General features: G+C 43.3%; 1 protein-coding gene across 2 annotated transcripts in view; it reads right to left on the reverse strand.

The window, feature by feature from the left end:
* The window catches only part of LZTS3 (leucine zipper tumor suppressor family member 3), a 64,967-nt gene extending 51,023 nt beyond the window's left edge, over positions 1-13,944 (reverse strand). Inside the window, exon 1 of one of the 2 annotated variants that reach the window (XM_069976343.1) lies at positions 13,891-13,944. The gene's annotated coding sequence lies outside the window, so the exon portion shown is untranslated. Of the gene's footprint in view, positions 1-2,626; positions 2,732-13,890 lie in introns of those variants that run through there. The other variant, XM_069976342.1, reaches the window with a different exon arrangement.
* Positions 13,945-20,608: the final 6,664 nt, after the last annotated feature.

A 20,608-nucleotide genomic window follows, 5' to 3' on the forward strand; every position in this document is an offset into this window, starting at 1 on the left:
GTAATGAGCCCGAGCAGTGGGAAGGTAACAGGATAGGGCATATATCTGCTAGATATAACACTTACAGAGTATATAGCATCTGCTGGGTTTACTATGTTATATATATGGACTGCAGCCAAAGGTTAGATTACTGATGTATTAATGTTCTCTCTATTATTACCATTATCGTCTTCATCATCACTAACAACAATACAAAGGTCATAATTTTCTGTCATCATCATCAAGTTCTTTTAAGACCATGTTATCATCAGCAGCAACACCATCATCATTGCCCCCACCATCATCACTACCACCACCATTATCATTACCACCACAATCATCATCATCACCCCCACCCCCATTAACACCATAATCATCACCACCTCCATCATCATTACCACCAAGATCATCACCATCACCACCACCATCATTGCCCCCATCATCACCATCATTATAACCATCATCGCCACCACCCATACCATCATCATCACCACCATCATCACCACCACTACCCCCATTATTACCAACATCATCACCACCACCATTGCCCCCATCATCACTATCATCGCCACCACCCATACCATCATCACCACTACCCCCATTATTACCAACATCATCACCACCATCATCGCCACCACCCATACCATCATCATCACTACCCCCATTATTACCAACATCATCATCACCACCATTACCATTATCACCACCACCACCACTGTAATCATCATTGCTGTCTTTATTATTATTAAGCATTTATTATTCACTATCTTCATCATCACCAACATCATTAGATTCCCCATTATTATAATCAGTATTAATAATACATTTCTTCGAGTCAGTTTCACATCACTGCCCATATCATCATCATCATCATCATCACTCAGTACCGACATCTATTTCCTTATAAAGTTTCTTCAAGTCCATATCCTCATCATAGTCATCATCACTATCCTTAGCAGTCTACAAGACCACAACATTATTGACAGTCTTCATGTTCTTTTACCTCTAAAAAATGGAATTCTCCAGTATTCAACATGATGTATCTAATGTATTAGACATAACACAGACACCTGATGGTGTGACCCATGTTAGGAGCCCATAACATTATCATAGAGTCCATCATACTCCTAGTCCATATAATCGTTGACTGGTTCATATTATCAGACTTATAAATATTATTAGCACCACAATCACTATTATAAATATTATAATCACTGTAACCTTCACCAGTCTGATCGTCACCATCCTCATCATCAGACATGTCCATATCATCACCATCCTCATCATCAAACACGTCCATATCATCACCATCCTCATCATCAAACACGTCCATATCCTCACCATCCTCATCATCTAACAAGTCTATATCATCACCATCCTCATCATCTAACAAGTCCATATCATCATCATCCTCATCATTTAACAAGTTCATATCATCACCATCCTCATCATCTAACAAGTCCATATCATCACCATCCTCATCATCTAACAAGTCCATATCATCCCCATTCTCATCCAAGTCCATATAATCACCATCTTCATCATCTAACAAGTCCATATCATTATCACCCTCATCATCAAACAAGTCCATATCATCACCATCCTCATCATCAAACACTTCCATATCATCACCATCCTCATCAAACAAGCCCATATCATCACCATCCTCATCAAACAAGCCCATATCATCACCATCCTCATCAAACAAGCCCATATCATCACCATCCTCATCATCAAACAAGTCCATATCATCACCATCCTCATCATCAAACATGTCCATATTATCACCATCCTCATCATCAAACACGTCCATATCATCCCCATCCTCATCATGAAACACGTCCATATCATCACCATCTTCATCATCTAACAAAGTTCATATGATCATCATCATCTTCATCATCTCCATTAGAAGCAGCATTAAAAAAATCTGTATCATCCTCCTCCTCACTGTCATCATCATCATCAAGTATCTACAAGTCCATATGATCAGCATCTTCTTCAACATCATCAGGTCCATGTATTCTCATTACCGCTGCTATCATCATCATCATCATCATCATCATCATCATCATCATCATATCTATAATCACCATTATTATTATATTATCTTTATTATCATTCATCTTATCTTAGTTCATCATCATCTTTTATTGTGCAAGGGGCCTTTAAAGTAGGTGTTATCATCATTATTACTATTTTCATCATCATCATCATCATCACTATTTCTATCATGGTTATCATCATCATCAACAACAGTATAATTCTTATTCCTATTAATATTTCTACTTTCACCATTATCATCCTCTCTATCGCAATCATCATTATCACTATGATCATTATTACTAGTATTATTTCTATTTTTACCATCATCATCATCCTCTCCATCATAATAATCATCATCACAATTTTCAGTATCATCATCTTCATCCTCCTCATCATAGTAATAATCATCATTATTATTACTATTTATTATTTCTCCTTTCACCCACATAATTTCCTTCTTCTTCATCCTCCTCCTCAGCACCACAAGGCTACTACTGGCCCAGATGTAGCCCTGAAGATGGCTCATTTGGTGTGAGTGAGGCTGCTGTAGACTATAGCGGTGCTGTGATTAGCTGGAGCCTGGTGCGCCCCCTCCTCTTACCTTTGCAGATTGTCTTCTCCTTATATCATGTTGCCAGCCCTGTCACTCCTCAGTCCCCATGCTGTGTGATGGCTGCACACGGCTCATCCTTCCCCAGTACTGCAGCATAGCCATGTCCTATAGAGCGAGCAGTGCCTGCAGCCCCCCATCCACCAGCCTTCATGTGTGTGCTGTGTGTGTCTCCAGCACTGAGTCACGTCGCTGTGTAGGACTGAATGTTCACATGGGCTGAGTGCCCGAGTAGGCTGATAGGTGGGTGTAGCTGTGCCGCACGGTGCCCGCTCACATGCCAACACAGCTCTGCTATTCTATTATAGTGGGAAAAAAATCATCAAATTATGGAGCTCGGGAATTATCGAGCAAAACTCCAGAGAACGACAACGATAACAGTGATCGCATCTATATATGTCATTATATATATATATATATATATATATATATATATATATATATATATACTGGAGTCTTGCATCTATTATCTATCTATCTATCTATCTATCTATCTATCTATCTATCTATTTCCCATCTATCTATCTTATATTTACTATCTATTATCTATCTCTGTACTATCTATCGGTATAACTCATGTCTACTGCCATATATGTATCTCATATCCATCCATGTTATTTGATTTTATCTTAAAGGGGCAGTGCGGCGCTAAACAATTATTCACAAAATAACACACATTACAAAGTTATACAATTTTGTAACGTATGTTATGTATGTGAATGGCCCCCTTCCCCGTGTTTCCCCCCCACCCACGCCAGACTTGGAAGTGTGATGCACTATACTCACCTGATTCGTGTCGACCCCTGTCCGCCATCTTGGGAAAATGATGTCATCTTTGGACGGACGGCCGAATCACTCCATCCGCCCCTCGTGCCGGCCCCCCTCTGCCGCATCATAACTGTGCTCAGCCGCGATATGCTCAGCCAATCGCGGCTGAGCAGCTGATGACGCGGCAGAGGGGGGCCGGCATGAGGGACGGATGGAGCGGTTCGGCCGCCCGCCCGCCCAAAGATGACATCATTGTCCCAAGATGGCGGACAGGGGTCGACACGAATCAGGTGAGTATAGTGCATCACACTTCCAAGTCTAATTATTATTATTATTTATTTATAAAGCGCCCTTAGTTCCAGAGCACTATACAGTAGATAGGCAACAGGCAGGAACAATACAAGATCAGAAAACATTACATGAAGGCAAAAGACAGACTGGTACATGGGGGAAGAGGACCCTGCCCGCGAGGGCTCACAATCTATGGGGTATAGGGAGAGAAACAGGAGGTAAAGTGCAGCCATTCAAGTGTGATGCAGAATTATTGTAGGTTGTAGCCTTGTTTGAAGAGATGGGTTTTCAGGTTACTTTTGAAGGACTTGATGGTCGGTATAACTCATGTCTACTGTCATATCCATCCATGTTATTCGATTTTATCTTAATTTTCTATCTATCTATCTATCTATCTATCTATCTATCATCTATCTATCATCTATCTATCATCTATCTATCATCTATCTATCATCTATCTATCATCTATCTATCATCTATCTATCATCTATCTCCTATCTATCTATCTATCTATCCATCTATCTCATATCACATTATCTACCTGTCTATCAAAACATATGGCTTATAAAGATATTTGGAACTGCTATAGAAAAAAAAGAGCTTATTGACGTACCATTTGATCAAATAGTGTGTACCATCCCGCCACTTTGAGGTGACCTCACATGGGTGGAACCTACCGTGTACTTTACATGTAAGGAAATCACCTGATCTGCAATCTGTGGCACTGGATATTGTCTGAGGAGATTTCCTGCAGTGGCCACTACAGGCCAAACCTGGTATTACATGGGTTTATTTAACTGAATGATGAGCTGAGTCCTACACTACCAAAGCATCATCCGCTCTATTTTCTTGTCTCTCTGCTATGGCCAAAAAGAGGCGGATACTGCGTGGAGGGAAGAAATAATCCATGGCAAGGATTCTTACTTAATAGGAAAACACTGGGAAAAAATAGTTGACTGAACCAGTATCAGGCAGCTGCTGCCAAGGCAAATATGTGATGCATCAAAAGGGCCTGGATGTACATGAAAACATATGGCTGACCCAATAACTATGTATAACTAAATGAAAGGATTATACAGAGACCTCTCCCATGATCTATGTATAGGCAGGGCTGCATCCATAATAAGGGTCACCCTCTACGTTAAGAGGGGGGAAGGTTTCAGTCCATAATAAGCACAACCTGGAACCATAGCCTTTACGTCATTGTTACTAAATGAGAATTTCTCTGTCCAGTGAAGCGTCTCCGGTGTATATGCCGTATACTCTTGAGCTGCCTGCAATAAACATCTGCTGGAGCTTATCTCTACATAATGAGTTCTGCATGGGATATCTCCAGGAATGGAATCATTAACACCTTGTCTGCCAGACATATGTATCTCTAGTCTCGGAGGACGATGTCCTGATACATACAAAAATATACATAAAACATCCAAGCTCACTGTACATAGGCAAGAGGGCAAACAGGAGGCTATCATGACTAATAACTTTATATATCAGCATATTACAGCCTTATGAAGCCTATGGCATCCCCATCAAACGTCTCTCCAGCGCCACCTATAGGTAGCTTCCCTGTAAATCATCATTGGTTGGTTGGGTGAGATGCCTCTTGGAAGGTGCTAGTTCTCCTCATGGAGATCCAGCTGTTGTATGGAATTATACTTGCAATGCTTCATGGGAAAATCTATGCAAATGAGCTCTCTATCAGAGGAAAGAATACTGTCTCTTGACCTCCACCTATAGGTACCTGTAATGTCATAACTCTTGTGATAGGTTATAGTTATTGCTCCTTCACTTCAAAACACACAAAAAGCTTAAAGGGAATCTGTCACTAGGTAATGCCGCCTTAAAGGGAATCTGTCAGCACCTGGGCTGGTCCCGAGGTGCTGACAGTGCAGTGAAGGTGTATGTCCCTTGTTGTGTGTGGTACCTTTCTTGTAGCCAGCGGTGCAGTAGATTTTTCTTATTCTTGCCCGTAACTTGTAGTGGTGAGGTGTTCGTGCCGCACTTAGGCATGCCTCACCACCACTTCCTACTCCCTGTTTACTGCCCGGCCCTCCCTGTTTGATTGCGGCCCGGCCTCTTATTTCCTGATGATGTTGCTGGCAAGGGCCGCGTGCCAACTTGCCAGTATGCGAATGCGCCCTGGGTCTGTCAGATATTGCGCGCTCCTGTGTCCCAAATCGAGCATGCGCTGTAGTGCTGAGGCACACCAATGGCCTGAAGCCAGTGCCCACAGTTGCACCACTCATTGGCGCTACGGCGCATGCTCGATTCGGGATGTAGGAGTGCGCAATTGTCGTCAGGAAGCAGAAGGCCGGGCCGCAATCAAATAGGGAGGGCCGGGCAGAAAACAGGGAGGAGGAAGTGGTGGTGAGACGTGTCTAAGTGCGGCTCGAACACCTCACCACTACAAGTTACGGGCAAGAATAAGAAAAATCTACTGCACCTCTGGCTACAAGAAAGGTACCATACACAATAAGGGACATACACCTTCACTACACTGTCGGCACCTCGGACCAGCCCAGGTGCTGACAAATTCCCTTTAAATGAGGGCAGCATAAACTAGTGACAGAAATGCTGAGCAGATCAGTGTATTACTCACATCATTCTGTTCAGCCGTTCTCCTAATATGCAGAAGAATAAGATTTTTGCCACATCCCTCCCCCCGTCCTCCAGCTGCTGATTGACAGTTGGCTGACTATACACAGCATGGATAGATAACTGCCAATCAGCAGCTGGTGGGCGGAGTTTTCTGCTTCTCATGAATATCCAGGACTACTGGGCTCATGCACATAACGGAGAGGACTACTTATTATCTATGTTATTCAGGGCCGGGACAAGGAGTTTTGGTGCCCTAGGCAGAGAAGACAAATGGCGCCCCCCCCCCCCCCAGTATAGACTGTACACTATGCGGGGACAGCCAGGAGGCTATACTGTATGTAGGGGTCATGTATACTGTACCCCCTGACTGTAACAGGACCATGTATCTGTAACAGGACCAATAATACTGTACCCCCTGACAGTAACAGGACCATGTATACTGTACCCCCTGACTGTAACAGGACCATGTATACTGTACCCCCTGACTGTAACAGGACCATGTATACTGTACCCCCTGACTGTAACAGGACCCTGTATACTGTACCCCCTGACTGTAACAGGACCCTGTATACTGTACCCCCTGACTGTAACAGGACCCTGTATACTGTACCCCCTGACTGTAACAGGACCCTGTATACTGTACCCCCTGACTGTAACAGGACCCTGTATACTGTACCCCCTGACTGTAACAGGACCCTGTATACTGTACCCCCTGACTGTAACAGGACCCTGTATACTGTACCCCCTGACTGTAACAGGACCCTGTATACTGTACCCCCTGACTGTAACAGGACCCTGTATACTGTACCCCCTGACTGTAACAGGACCATGTATACTGTACCCCCTGACTGTAACAGGACCATGTATACTGTACCCCCTGACTGTAACAGGACGTGTATACTGTACCCCCTGACTGTAACAGGACCATGTATACTGTACCCCCTGACTGTAACAGGACCGTGTATGCTGTACCCCGACTGTAACAGGACCGTGTATACTGTACCCCCTGACTGTAACAGGACATGTATACTGTACCCCCTGATTGTAACAGGACATGTATACCCCTGACTGTAACAGGACCGTGTATACTGTACCCCCAGACTGTAACAGGACCATGTATACTGTACCCCCTGACTGTAACAGGACTGTGTATGCTGTACCCCCAGACTGTAACAGGACCATGTATACTGTACCCCCTGACTGTAACAGGACGTGTATACTGTACCCTCTGAATGTAACAGGACCGTGTATACTGTAGCCCCTGACTGTAACAGGACCGTGTATACTGTACCCCCTGACTGTATATGTTCCCTATACCATGACAGCACAGTCACATATACACATCATATACTGATCCTGCCACATACACCTCCCCTATACCATGACAGCACAGTCACATATACACATCATATACTGATCCTGCCACATACACCTCCCCTATACCATGACAGCACAGTCACAGCGCCATATACACATCATATACTGATCCTGCCACATACACCTCCCCCATACCATGACAGCACAGTCACAGCGCCATATACACATCATATACTGATCCTGCCACATACACCTCCCCTATACCATGACAGCACAGTCACAGCGCCATATACACATCATATACTGATCCTGCCACATACACCTCCCCTATACCATGACAGCACAGTCACAGCGCCATATACACATCATATACTGATCCTACCACATACACCTCCCCTATACCATGACAGCACAGTCACAGCGCCATATACACATCATATACTGATCCTGCCACATACACCTCCCCTATACCATGACAGCACAGTCACAGCTCCATATACACATCATATACTGATCCTGCCACATACACCTCCCCTATACCATGACAGCACAGTCACAGCGCCATATACACATCATATACTGATCCTGCCACATACACCTCCCCTATACCATGACAGCACAGCGCCATATACACATCATATACTGATCCTGCCACATACACCTCCCCTATACCATGACCGCACAGTCACAGCGCCATATACACATCATATACTGATCCCGCCACATACACCTCCCCTATACCATGACAGCACAGTCACATATACACATCATATACTGATCCCGCCACATACACCTCCCCTATACCATGACAGCACAGTCACAGCGCCATATACACATCATATACTGATCCCGCCACATACACCTCCCCTATACCATGACAGCACAGTCACATATACACATCATATACTGATCCTGCCACATACACCTCCCCTATACCATGACAGCACAGTCACATATACACATCATATACTGATCCTGCCACATACACCTCCCCTATACCATGACAGCACCATATACACATCATATACTGATCCTGCCACATACACCTCCCCTATACCATGACAGCACAGTCACAGCGCCATATACACATCATATACTGATCCTGCCACATACACCTCCCCCATACCATGACAGCACAGTCACAGCGCCATATACACATCATATACTGATCCTGCCACATACACCTCCCCTATACCATGACAGCACAGTCACAGCGCCATATACACATCATATACTGATCCTGCCACATACACCTCCCCTATACCATGACAGCACAGTCACATATACACATCATATACTGATCCTGCCACATACACCTCCCCTATACCATGACAGCACAGTCACAGCGCCATATACACATCATATACTGATCCTGCCACATACACCTCCCCCATACCATGACAGCACAGTCACAGCGCCATATACACATCATATACTGATCCTGCCACATACACCTCCCCTATACCATGACAGCACAGTCACAGCGCCATATACACATCATATACTGATCCTGCCACATACACCTCCCCTATACCATGACAGCACAGTCACAGCGCCATATACACATCATATACTGATCCTACCACATACACCTCCCCTATACCATGACAGCACAGTCACAGCGCCATATACACATCATATACTGATCCTGCCACATACACCTCCCCTATACCATGACAGCACAGTCACAGCTCCATATACACATCATATACTGATCCTGCCACATACACCTCCCCTATACCATGACAGCACAGTCACAGCGCCATATACACATCATATACTGATCCTGCCACATACACCTCCCCTATACCATGACAGCACAGCGCCATATACACATCATATACTGATCCTGCCACATACACCTCCCCTATACCATGACCGCACAGTCACAGCGCCATATACACATCATATACTGATCCCGCCACATACACCTCCCCTATACCATGACAGCACAGTCACATATACACATCATATACTGATCCCGCCACATACACCTCCCCTATACCATGACAGCACAGTCACAGCGCCATATACACATCATATACTGATCCCGCCACATACACCTCCCCTATACCATGACAGCACAGTCACATATACACATCATATACTGATCCTGCCACATACACCTCCCCTATACCATGACAGCACAGTCACAGCGCCATATACACATCATATACTGATCCTGCCACATACACCTCCCCTATACCATGACAGCACAGTCACAGCTCCATATACACATCATATACTGATCCTGCCACATACACCTCCCCTATACCATGACAGCACAGTCACAGCGCCATATACACATCATATACTGATCCTGCCACATACACCTCCCCTATACCATGACAGCACAGCGCCATATACACATCATATACTGATCCTGCCACATACACCTCCCCTATACCATGACAGCACAGTCACATATACACATCATATACTGATCCCGCCACATACACCTCCCCTATACCATGGCAGCACAGTCACATATACACATCATATACTGATCCCGCCACATACACCTCCCCTATACCATGACAGCACAGTCACAGCGCCATATACACATCATATACTGATCCTGCCACATACACCTCCCCTATACCATGACAGCACAGTCACAGCGCCATATACACATCATATACTGATCCTCCCACATACACCTCCCCTATACCATGACAGCACAGTCACAGCGCCATATACACATCATATACTGATCCTGCCACATACACCTCCCCTATACCATGACCGCACAGTCACAGCGCCATATACACATCATATACTGATCCTGCCACATACACCTCCCCTATACCATGACAGCACAGTCACAGCGCCATATACACATCATATACTGATCCTGCCACATACACCTCCCCTATACCATGACCGCACAGTCACAGCGCCATATACACATCATATACTGATCCTGCCACATACACCTCCCCTATACCATGACAGCACAGCGCCATATACACATCATATACTGATCCTGCCACATACACCTCCCCTATACCATGACAGCACAGTCACATATACACATCATATACTGATCCTGCCACATACACCTCCCCTATACCATGACAGCACAGTCACATATACACATCATATACTGATCCTGCCACATACACCTCCCCTATACCATGACAGCACAGCGCCATATACACATCATATACTGATCCTACCACATACACCTCCCCTATACCATGACAGCACAGCGCCATATACACATCATATACTGATCCTACCACATACACCTCCCCTATACCATGACAGCACAGCGCCATATACACATCATATACTGATCCTGCCACATACACCTCCCCTATACCATGGCAGCACAGTCACAGCGCCATATACACATCATATACTGATCCTGCCACATACACCTCCCCTATACCATGACAGCACAGCACAGTCACAGCGCCATATACACATCATATACTGATCCTGCCACATACACCTCCCCTATACCATGACAGCACAGTCACAGCGCCATATACACATCATATACTGATCCTACCACATACACCTCCCCTATACCATGACAGCACAGTCACAGCGCCATATACACATCATATACTGATCCCGCCACATACACCTCCCCTATACCATGACAGCACAGTCACAGCTCCATATACACATCATATACTGATCCTGCCATATACACCTCCCCCATACCATGACAGCACAGTCACAGCGCCATATACACATCATATACTGATCCTGCCACATACACCTCCCCTATACCATGACAGCACAGTCACATATACACATCATATACTGATCCTACCACATACACCTCCCCTATACCATGACAGCACAGCGCCATATACACATCATATACTGATCCTGCCACATACACCTCCCCTATACCATGACAGCACAGCGCCATATACACATCATATACTGATCCTGCCACATACACCTCCCCTATACCATGACAGCACAGTCACAGCGCCATATACACATCATATACTGATCCTGCCACATACACCTCCCCTATACCATGACAGCACAGCGCCATATACACATCATATACTGATCCTGCCACATACACCTCCCCTATACCATGACACCACAGTCACAGCGCCATATACACATCATATACTGATCCTGCCACATACACCTCCCCTATACCATGACCGCACAGTCACAGCGCCATATACACATCATATACTGATCCTGCCACATACACCTCCCCTATACCATGACAGCACAGTCACAGCGCCATATACACATCATATACTGATCCTGCCACATACACCTCCCCTATACCATGACAGCACAGCGCCATATACACATCATATACTGATCCTGCCACATACACCTCCCCTATACCATGACAGCACAGCGCCATATACACATCATATACTGATCCTGCCACATACACCTCCCCTATACCATGACCGCACAGTCACAGCGCCATATACACATCATATACTGATCCTGCCACATACACCTCCCCTATACCATGACAGCACAGCGCCATATACACATCATATACTGATCCTGCCACATACACCTCCCCTATACCATGACCGCACAGTCACAGCGCCATATACACATCATATACTGATCCTGCCACATACACCTCCCCTATACCATGACCGCACAGTCACAGCGCCATATACACATCATATACTGATCCTGCCACATACACCTCCCCTATACCATGACAGCACAGTCACAGCGCCATATACACATCATATACTGATCCCGCCACATACACCTCCCCTATACCATGACAGCACAGTCACATATACACATCATATACTGATCCTGCCACATACATCTCCCCTATACCATGACAGCACAGTCACAGCGCCATATACACATCATATACTGATCCTGCCACATACACCTCCCCTATACCATGACAGCACAGTCACATATACACATCATATACTGATCCTGCCACATACACCTCCCCTATACCATGACAGCACAGTCACATATACACATCATATACTGATCCCGCCACATACACCTCCCCTATACCATGACAGCACAGTCACAGCGCCATATACACATCATATACTGATCCTGCCACATACACCTCCCCTATACCATGACAGCACAGTCACATATACACATCATATACTGATCCTGCCACATACACCTCCCCTATACCATGACAGCACAGTCACATATACACATCATATACTGATCCTGCCACATACACCTCCCCTATACCATAACCGCACAGCGCCATATACACATCATATACTGATCCTGCCACATACACCTCCCCTATACCATGACAGCACAGTCACAGCGCCATATACACATCATATACTGATCCCGCCACATACACCTCCCCTATACCATGACAGCACAGTCACATATACACATCATATACTGATCCTGCCACATACATCTCCCCTATACCATGACAGCACAGTCACAGCGCCATATACACATCATATACTGATCCTGCCACATACACCTCCCCTATACCATGACAGCACAGTCACATATACACATCATATACTGATCCTGCCACATACACCTCCCCTATACCATGACAGCACAGTCACATATACACATCATATACTGATCCCGCCACATACACCTCCCCTATACCATGACAGCACAGTCACAGCGCCATATACACATCATATACTGATCCTGCCACATACACCTCCCCTATACCATGACAGCACAGTCACATATACACATCATATACTGATCCTGCCACATACACCTCCCCTATACCATGACAGCACAGTCACATATACACATCATATACTGATCCTGCCACATACACCTCCCCTATACCATAACCGCACAGCGCCATATACACATCATATACTGATCTTGCCACATACACCTCCCCTATACCATGACAGCACAGTCACATATACACATCATATACTGATCCTGCCACATACACCTCCCCTATACCATGACAGCACAGCGCCATATACACATCATATACTGATCCTGCCTGACCCAGTACAAGGACCCAATACAATAAGAATATAAAGCACCAGTGTCAGGAGAATTAGCCTGTACATAATAAACACATGTGTTCACCAACCTGTGGGTCCCAAGCTGTGGCAGGACTACAACTCCCATCATGCTGTGACTGTTGTAGTTTTGGAGCAGCTGGTGACCCTCAGGTTGGGGAACAATATGGGAAGTGCTGTGTATAGAGGAGCAGTGCAGGGATATGGGGCAGTGTTATATGGGGCAGCCCTGTGACCTAGGTGACCTCCCTCTCTCAGCACTCCCAGCCTCCCTACACCTACAGGATGATGAGAGTCAGTCAGTGAACTCACCAGACAGCAGCCCCAGCAGTCGGCACGGCCTCCAGCAGTCAGATAGTGAGGAGGTCACATGGTGAGGGGGGGCGGAGCCTCTAGTCCCAGTGAAAGGTCCTAGCAGGTCATTTTAGCAGGTCCTTGCAGGCCATCTTCAGGGCAGAGCAATGATCCTGCTCGGGGACTGCAGTCACGCTATCAGCACTTCACTGAAATGGAGTCACACTATCAGCACTAGGAATTACAGTGCTCCTATATACCATGTGTTACGGTAATAGCCAGGACTAGTTAGTTCCAGGCTCCAGAATGTGCCAGAAAGATCATAGGGTGACACCTACATGTGAGACTAACTAAAGAATGTAAACTCTTAACCCCTTCAGATCCATTCACCCACTGTTAACCCCTTCAGATCCACAACTGTTCAATTCCCCCACTGTTAACACCTTCACATCCACTACAATCTAATTCATCCACTGTTAACCCCTTTAGATCCACAACACTTCAATTCATCCACTTTTAACCCCTACACATCCACCACAGTTTAATTCATATACTGTTAACCCTTCAGCTCCAGGAATATTTTATTTTTTTCTAACTATATGTAATTTTTAACACCTGAAAACCAGGCTCATTTTAATTTATTTCTCTTATTTGTCTTAGACATAGAGGAACCATTTTTACTGTACGGATTCGGAGTAATGTGATGGTAAAATGCCTATTTGGGGCTATATGTCGCACTATTTGAAGTCTAATAAAATCACAAAATCAAATTGTTATCCAATCTCGCTACCATGTCCTAGAAGAGCGCTTACTCTCGTACAGGTTCTGTGATTTTCAGACATTTTTACTGTACGGATTCGGAGTAATGTGATGGTAAAGTGTCTATTTGGGGTTATATGTCGCACATTTTGAAGTCCAATAAAATCACGAAATCAAATTGTTATCCAATCTCGCTACCATGTCCTAGAAGAGCGCTTACTCTCGTACAGGTTCTGTGATTTTCAGACATTTTTACTGTACGGATTCGGAGTAATGTGATGGTAGAGTGTCTATTTGGGGCTATATGTCCCACTATTTGAAGTCCAATAAAATCACGAAATAAAAATTGTTATCCAATCACTTTGCCATATCCTAGAAGAGCGCTTACTCTCATAATGATTCTGTGATTTTCAGACATTTTTACTTTACGGATTCGGAGTAATGTGATGGTAAAATGTCTATTTGGGGCTATATGTCCCACTATTTGAAGTCCAATAAAATCACGAAATCAAATTGTTATCCAATCTCACTACCATATCCTAGAAGAGCGCTTACTCTCGTACAGGTTCTGTGATTTTCAGACATTTTTACTGTACGGATTCGGAGTAATGTGATGGTAAAGTGTCTATTTGGGGTTATATGTCGCACATTTTGAAGTCCAATAAAATCACGAAATCAAATTGTTATCCAATCTCGCTACCATATCCTAGAAGAGCGCTTACTCTTGTACAGGTTCTGTGATTTTCAGACATTTTTACTGTACGGATTCGGAGTAATGTGATGGTAAACTGTCTATTTGGGGCTATATGTCCCACTATTTGAAGTCTAATAAAATCACGAAATCAAATTGTTATCCAATCTCACTACCATATCCTAGAAGAGCGCTTACTCTCGTACAGGTACTGTGATTTTCAGACATTTTTACTGTACGGATTCGGAGTAATGTGATGATAAAGTGTCTATTTGGGGTTATATGTCGCACATTTTGAAGTCCAATAAAATCACGAAATCAAATTGTTATCCAATCTCGCTACCATGTCCTAGAAGAGCGCTTACTCTCGTACAGATTCTGTGATTTTCAGACATTTTTACTGTACGGATTCGGAGTAATGTGATGGTAAACTGTCTATTTGGGGCTATATGTCCCACTATTTGAAGTCCAATAAAATCACGAAATAAAAATTGTTATCCAATCACTTTGCCATATCCTAGAAGAGCGCTTACTCTCATAATGATTCTGTGATTTTCAGACATTTTTACTTTACGGATTCGGAGTAATGTGATGGTAAAATGTCTATTTGGGGCTATATGTCCCACTATTTGAAGTCCAATAAAATCACGAAATCAAATTGTTATCCAATCTCACTACCATATCCTAGAAGAGCGCTTACTCTCGTACAGTTTCTGTGATTTTCAGACATTTTTACTGTACAGATTCGGAGTAATGTGATGGTAAAGTGTCTATTTGGGGTTATATGTCGCACATTTTGAAGTCCAATAAAATCACGAAATCAAATTGTTATCCAATCTCGCTACCATGTCCTAGAAGAGCGCTTACTCTCGTACAGGTTCTGTGATTTTCAGACATTTTTACTGTACGGATTCGGAGTAATAAGATGGTAAAGTGTCTATTTGGGGCTATATGTCGCACATTTTGAAGTCCAATAAAATTACGAAATAAAATTGTTGTCCAATCTTGTTACCATATCCTAGAAGAGCGCTTACTCACGTACAGGTTCTGTGATTTTCAGACCTATTTACTGTAGGGATTTGGAGTAATGTGATGGTAAAGTGTCTATTTGGGGCTATACACCTGATAATTTGAAGTCCAATAAAATTACGAAATCAATTAGTTCTCCATATTGTTCTTGTTGTTGGACGCTTTTGGTAGACTACTTCCAATCCCAGAAGGGACCAGCTTCATGGCTGATGGAAAATAACCATTAAGAGACTTTTTTCAGGACTGTACTTCTATTCTAGTTTAATAAGTCTATGTTCCTTTTAAGTTTAGGTTAGGGACTCGCAAGAGAATGAGGACCCTTGATGTGGCTTGCGAGCTTACGATATTTCTTGCCTATTTTTTTCTTCTAGTTTTCAACGGTAAAAGATATCTACTAATACCTCATTGAAGATTGGACATCGAGCCATCAAGGAGCCCCACTAGACTAAAGCTGCTTTCACATGCAGCAGATTTTAGGCAGATTTTCTACAGCAGATTGTCTGTTGCCAAACCAAAGTCAACCTGAAGTTTCAAATCTTCTGTAGAAAATCTGCATCAAATCCACAGTGTGTGAAAGCACCCTTACTATTCTGCAAGTCTTCCCAAGTGCATTATAGGGCCATGCAGCTGCCACTGACTGACAGCTACTTACCGCCCTAGCGGTCTTGTTTCTGCCACCTAATAAAGAGTGCTGAGGGGCCTGTGTGAGCTGCTGGCGCCTGCTGATGCCCCTCCCCCGTGCCAACTTCTATGCTTTTATAGAAGAAGTCTGGCTAAAACATTTTTGTATTGTTATTGTATTGTAACCCAAAAGTTATACAAATCCCCAATATACACCTATTACGGGAAATGCTTAGAAAGCGCTTTTTTCTCTGCACTTACTACTGCATCAAGACTTCACTTCCTGAATAACATGATGATGTCACTTCCGTGATAACATGGTGATGTCACTTCCTGGATAACATGGTGATGTCACTTCCTGGATAACATGGTTATGTCATGACCCGATTCCCAGAGCTGTGTGGGCTGTGGCTGCCGGAGAGGATGATGGCTGGGGGACACTGAGGGACACAGGGCACTGGGGGGACACTGAGCATCCCCCTGCCATCATCCTCTCCGGCAGCCACAGCCCCCACAGCTCTGGGAGTCGGGTCGTGACATCACCATGTTATCCAGGAAGTGACATAACCATGTTATCCAGGAAGTGACATCACCATATTATCCAGGAAGTGACATCATCATGTTATCCAGGAAGTGAAGTCTTGATGCAGTAGTAAGTGCAGAGAAAAAAGCGCTTCCTAAGCATTTCCCGTAATAGGTGTATATTGGGGATTTGTATAACTTTTGGGTGACAATACAATAACAATACAAAAATGTTTTAGCCAGACTTCTTCTATAAAAGCATAGAAGTTGGCACAGGGGACGGGCATCAGCAGGCGCCAGCAGCTCACACAGGCCCCTCAGCACTCTTTATTAGGTGGCAGAAACAAGACCGCTAGGGCGGTAAGTAGCTGTCAGTCAGTGGCAGCTGCATGGCCCTATAATGCACTTGGGAAGACTTGCAGAATAGTAAGGGTGCTTTCACACACTGCGGATTTGATGCAGATTTTCTACAGCAGATTTGAAACTTCAGGTTGACTTTGGTTTGGCAACAGACAATCTGCTGTAGAAAATCTGCCTAAAATCTGCTGCATGTGAAAGCAGCTTTAGTCTAGTGGGGCTCCTTGATGGCTCGATGTTCAATCTTCAATGAGGTATTAGTAGATATCTTTTACCGTTGAAAACTAGAAGAAAAAAATAGGCAAGAAATATCGTAAGCTCGCAAGCCACATCAAGTGTCCTCATTCTCTTGCGAGTCCCTAACCTAAACTTAAAAGGAACATAGACTTATTAAACTAGAATAGAAGAACAGTCCTGAAAAAAGTCTCTTAATGGTTATCCTCCATCAGCCATGAAGCTGGTCCCTTCTGGGATTGGAAGTAGTCTACCAAGAGCGTCCAACATCAAGAACAAGATGGAGAACTATTTGATTTCGTAATTTTATTGGACTTCAAATTATCAGGTGTATAGCCCCAAATAGACACTTTACCATCACATTACTCCAAATCCCCACAGTAAAAATGTCTGAAAATCACAGAACCTGTACGAGAGTAAGCGCTCTTCTAGGATATGGTAAAGTGATTGGATAACAATTTGATTTCGTGATTTTATTGGACTTCAAAGTGTGGGACATATAGCCCTAAATAGACATTTTACCATCACATTACTCCAAATCCCTACAGTAAAAATGTCTGAAAATCACAGTACCTGTACGAGAGTAAGCGCTCTTCTAGGATATGGTAACAAGATTGGACAACAATTTGATTTCGTAATTTTATTGGACTTCAAAATGTGCGACATATAGCCCCAAATAGACACTTTACCATCTTATTACTCCGAATCCGTACAGTAAAAATGTCTGAAAATCACAGAAACTGTACGAGAGTAAGCGCTCTTCTAGGACATGGTAGCGAGATTGGATAACAATTTGATTTCGTGATTTTTTTTTACTTTAAAATGTGCGACATATAACCCCAAATAGACACTTTACCATCACATTACTCCGAATCCGTACAGTAAAAATGTCTGAAAATCACAGAACCTGTACGAGAGTAAGCGCTCTTCTAGGATATGGTAGTGAGATTGGATAACAATTTGCTTTCGTGATTTTATTGGACTTCAAAATGTGCGACATATAACCCCAAATAGACACTTTACCATCACATTACTCCGAATCCGTACAGTAAAAATGTCTGAAAATCACAGAAACTGTACGAGAGTAAGCGCTCTTCTAGGATATGGTAGCGAAATTGGATAACAATTTGATTTCGTGATTTTATTAGACTTCAAATAGTGGGACATATAGCCCCAAATAGACACTTTACCATCACATTACTCCGAATCCGTACAGTAAAAATGTCTGAAAATCACAGAACCTGTACAAGAGTAAGCGCTCTTCTAGAATATGGTAGCGAGATTGGATAACAATTTGATTTCGTGATTTTTTTTTACTTTAAAATGTGCGACATATAACCCCAAATAGACATTTTACCATTTCATTACTCCGAATCCGTACAGTAAAAATGTCTGAAAATCACAGAACCTGTAACAGAGTAAGCGCTCTTCTAGGATATAGTAGTGAGATTGGATAACAATTTGATTTCGTGATTTTTTTGGACTTCAAATAGTGGGACATATAGCCCCAAATAGACACTTTACCATCACATTACTCTGAATTCGTACAGTAAAAATGTCTGAAAATCACAGTACCTGTACGAGAGTAAGCGCTCTTCTAGGATATGGTAGCGAGATTGGATAACAATTTGATTTCGTGATTTTATTGGACTTCAAAATGTGAGACATATAGCCCCAAATAGACACTTTACCATCACATTACTCCGAATCCCTACAGTAAAAATGTCTGAAAATCACAGAACCTGTATGAGAGTAAGCGCTCTTCTAGGATATGGTAGCGAAATTGGATAACAATTTGATTTCGTGATTTTATTGGACTTCAAATAGTGGGGCATATAGCCCCAAATAGACACTTTACCATCACATTACTCTGAATTCGTACAGTAAAAATGTCTGAAAAATCACAGAACCTGTACGAGAGTAAGCGCTCTTCTAGAATATGGTAGCGAAATTGGATAACAATTTGATTTCGTGATTTTATTGGACTTCAAAATGTGCGACATATAGCCCCAAATAGACACTTTACCATCACATTACTCCGAATCCGTACAGTAAAAATGTCTGAAAATCACAGAAACTGTACGAGAGTAAGCGCTCTTCTAGGATATGGTAGCGAAATTGGATAACAATTTGATTTCGTGATTTTATTAGACTTCAAATAGTGGGACATATAGCCCCAAATAGACACTTTACCATCACATTACTCCGAATCCGTACAGTAAAAATGTCTGAAAATCACAGAACCTGTACAAGAGTAAGCGCTCTTCTAGAATATGGTAGCGAGATTGGATAACAATTTGATTTCGTGATTTTTTTTTACTTTAAAATGTGCGACATATAACCCCAAATAGACATTTTACCATTTCATTACTCCGAATCCGTACAGTAAAAATGTCTGAAAATCACAGAACCTGTAACAGAGTAAGCGCTCTTCTAGGATATAGTAGTGAGATTGGATAACAATTTGATTTCGTGATTTTTTTGGACTTCAAATAGTGGGACATATAGCCCCAAATAGACACT

Source organism: Dendropsophus ebraccatus, chromosome 7 (assembly GCF_027789765.1).
Source record: "Dendropsophus ebraccatus isolate aDenEbr1 chromosome 7, aDenEbr1.pat, whole genome shotgun sequence".
Taxonomy (NCBI): domain Eukaryota; kingdom Metazoa; phylum Chordata; class Amphibia; order Anura; family Hylidae; genus Dendropsophus; species Dendropsophus ebraccatus.